General features: G+C 32.0%; 1 long non-coding RNA gene across 1 annotated transcript; it reads right to left on the bottom strand.

The window, feature by feature from the left end:
- Positions 1-462: 462 nt before the first annotated feature.
- On the bottom strand, positions 463-2,905 carry LOC145576609 (uncharacterized). Its single transcript, XR_014098489.1, has 3 exons — positions 2,553-2,905; positions 1,358-1,501; positions 463-558 (listed from the first exon to the last, which is right to left on the bottom strand). It is a non-coding gene; the product is annotated as an uncharacterized LOC145576609 (long non-coding RNA).
- Between the last annotated feature and the right edge of the window lie 1,048 nt (positions 2,906-3,953).

Below are 3,953 nucleotides of genomic sequence, written 5' to 3'. Positions count from 1 at the left end.
AACCGTGGCTAATTAGCTTGTTTGCAACAAATATTACCTTGGCTAATAAACTTAATGATATAAATATTACCGTGTGTGACTAACAACACTAGGATAGGCACCGAATCAAAATAGCGAAAGGTAGTGGTTTTGCAATTGATAAACATACAAAGTGCATGTATACACATAAAAATATGATTTTTTTCATTTATAGCTTGTAAATTATATACATATCATCCATAAAAAAAATAAAAATCAGTATACACTACAATAGAAGCAGCAACAATCAGCAAAGGTAGTAGTAGCAACAATCAGTAGAGAGCAACTTGCAGTATTAGCACCCAACTACAACAACAATGGCAAACCGTGGAGCATCTAAAACACCTCGCTTTCTTGAACAACCTGGAGCAATGTATTCCTCATCAAAAAGTTTGGCATATAGTGATAGAACAACAGGAGCATTTGAGATTCCAGCACATCCAGAAGAACATTCTTTCTTCCATCTCTCATGAGAAGCACTATCAGTCCCAAGAAAATATTTTTCACTCCCATTAGTTACTACTAAAAGAAGTGCATGCCCTGCATGTACAAGCTAAAGGTACAATCAGAGCCCGCAGAGACAGAAAAAATGACAGAAATTCACGTCAAAGACACAAAAGAGCAAATGTCATGGCTCTTCTTCACTTGATTAGTTGCAGCATACTATACACCCTATATAAAATATCTACTAACAAAAAGAAGATTTTTTTACTTTGATTTATTACTGATTTGAAAGCACGTATTATGGATTTCCCTTTTGAGCACTAGAAAACAGTAGTGGCTGCAAGCCTCATTGTAGGAGAGAGTTCCTATTCAAAACAAGGTATAGTGGAGTCATAATGGCTATTACAGTCCCTGTTTTTTTAATACACAACAAAAAGATACATTAGAGGCCTAACTGGCTATATACTTGTTTACAAAAGCTGCGGTCAGATACTTGGTAGTTCCTGGTGCTTACAGTCTAAAAATTTAACACTTGAAGCAATGCGCATATCATCGCATATGTATTGTACTTAGGTAATAACAGTGGTCTGAACTAATATAAGCTTAAAACTATTAAACATATTATACATATTAATAAAACACACATACGACATCCACATCAACAAATCGTGATGCTTTATGAACAAATTATGAAGAAAAACAAGCAGCATAACCGGAACCAGAAGCACGCATATCAGTTTCATAGGCAATAATAGCGCAGAAGCAGGCATAAATAAATGATACTTAGGATCAAATAACACGGACATTATATGAGTATGATTAATAAATAGGTTGATTTCCAGTAATGGAAGAAAGTTAGAAACTTCGTTAGATTAACCGAAAAGGATTAACTTACCAAGAGAGGACTATTTTGCTCAACCATGTCTTAGAGCCCAAGCAAACACTTTCCAAAAAGAATTGTGACACCGTCCTGTGAGTTAGATGTCGTACCAGCAAGGTACAATTAGACATCATAAACCAATAATCACCCCACTTCCTCCTGCATAAATAATTAAAGTACCAATCAAACACAAATTCAGATTTGAAAATTAGACACCTCATTACCCAAGTAATGACTTTGAGAAGACTAATATACTGACACTAATATTATCTTGGCTAATGCAAGTTAAACAACTTTTTAAAAGGGCAGGAGGGGCACCCACTTTGAACACTGATCTTGACATTAAAGGGATTTGAAACATCTTAAACACCAAACTTGATTCAATTATTGAATCAGGCTCATAAATTACTAAGCTCCAATTACAAAGTTGTATCCACTAAATTTGATTCAAACGTATCAAATTAAGCTCATATTTTTATAGCAATAACATTGAGTTCCTTATCCTATTACGAGTAATACTCATAAGTTCAAATCCCCTCTCAATTAACTTGTTAAGAAAAAAGAAAGAAAAAAAAAGAAACTTGTTCCTCATCAAACAATTTCATTCAAATGAGTTGGTTAGCTTGAATCATCATTCTCGCGACTTATCTTATCTTGCAATGGCAAGGATAATGGTGAATCTCAATATTCACCCTTCACCCACAATTTGTTTTGTTTCATAACACATTATAATTAAACTAAGGTCACAGCCTCACAAAGTGTAAAATGTGAAGGAATTGATTTCTAGTTCTCTACCATCAATTGCTCATCAACAACAACTACATCACAAATGACCAGAATTTATATTCAAAATGCAGATACATATCAAACATCTATCAACAAAATTCAAGAAACTTAGATAATTTGAAAGAAAAAAATTACACAAAATTGATAAAAACGCTTAGAATTGTATAAATTAATCAAAAAGATACGAATTGAGCATGTACCTAAAAACAAATCAACCCAATTAAAAGAAAAAAAAAAGGAATTTTAACCCTAAAAAAGAATTGCAAGTTCAATCGATAACAGAGGAACTAAAGTGAAATCAAATAAGAAATTACATTGAAATCAAATCAAATAATTAAACCCCGGAAATCAAAGCATTTATCATGAAGAATTGGACCGAAAAGGAAAAAAATAACGCAAAGCTAAATAACCCAGAAATCCTAACCTCGAATATCTGATTTTTAGTTTAAAATTGATCTGAATTCGTTGTTGCTTGAATTATTGCATGATAACCCGTAAAACTGGCACAAAACTAGGTCTTCGATTTTGCTCGAATTAAGGCTTGATATCTTCGGTCAGAGGAAATTTCATTCGAATACTATTAAAAGCAAAAATTGAACCAAGGACTTGCAGACGACGGTGGAGGATGATGTGTCGAAAGCCCTGAAATGGAGGAAGCCGTGGAGGTGAGGAAGCCGTGGAATTCAAGAGAACCCTAAATTGAATAAAAATTAGGATAATAGTCATAAAACCCCAGATTGGAAATTGAAATTGGATGATGAGAAAAAGAAGTTAATCTTACCTCAGGAGTTGCTTTAATGGCTGAATTTCACCTTAATGGAGAACGTTGATTGTGCTTCAATAGAAAACGTTGAGCGCGCTTCAATGGAAACTAGGAGGGAAATAGGGAGAAAGTAAAGAAAGAGGACAACGTTTTTTTTTTGTTAATGAAAGAACACTCAGTGCGCTTCAGTATGGTTTTTTTTTTATTTTTTTATTTTTTAATTTTTTTGAGGGAATTTTTTAAATCTTTTTTTATTACTCCGTACTGTATTAACAACTTCTTTTTTGATAAAGTATATTAATAAATATTAAATAATTTTCCCTCAAATAAAAAATTATTAAATCATTTGATGATATGTGAGTAGTAGATTAAATAAAAAAAATTTGAATATTTTCCCGTCCAAAAAAAAATAAAAAAAACGCATGTTGTTGAAACATTTACTTGTAGACTCATAGTAGTCACTTGTGAATGCACCGTGTTACTACACGATTGACGGTTGTACCAATTATAATACGAAAATAATATTAAAACTTCTTATATTATCTCTATTTAAATTATTTGAAAATTTTCTTATATCAAGGGGTTTGAATTTATTCTAATTAGTCATACAAACTAAAGTTTTAACAAATATAAATGTGTCCTTTTGGTGTCTTTTGAGGTTTTTCTAATAGTGATTAGTGAAGTAAATTTGTTAATGTTAATGCGCGGGAAAAAAATCAAGGTATAAAGAAAATTTAAGGGAGTATATTCAAATATATAAGACCTCTAATTTGTATTGTGTTAATATTTTACTCTATATCAAATAGTGCTTATGGTATTTCAAATATCTTCAATTTTAAAAGTATAGAAAAATCGAACTAATAAGGCAATTCATGGTATCTAATATAATTTTCAAGTAATACATATTACTTGTGACACTGGTGTATACCATGGGGGGAAACTACTTGTATGACAAATATAACGTTTGCTACGAGAAAAAAGCTACTCGTGACACAAATGTAAAGTTTGCCATGGGAAAAGTGCTATTCGTGACACAAGTGTGATATTTTCCACGGGAAAAGC

Source organism: Chenopodium album, chromosome 13 (genome assembly GCF_948465745.1).
Source record: "Chenopodium album chromosome 13, dcCheAlbu1.1, whole genome shotgun sequence".
Classification (NCBI taxonomy): domain Eukaryota; kingdom Viridiplantae; phylum Streptophyta; class Magnoliopsida; order Caryophyllales; family Amaranthaceae; genus Chenopodium; species Chenopodium album.
The sequence above is the reverse complement of the archived record's forward strand: the minus strand, read 5'-3'. Positions and strand labels throughout refer to the sequence as shown.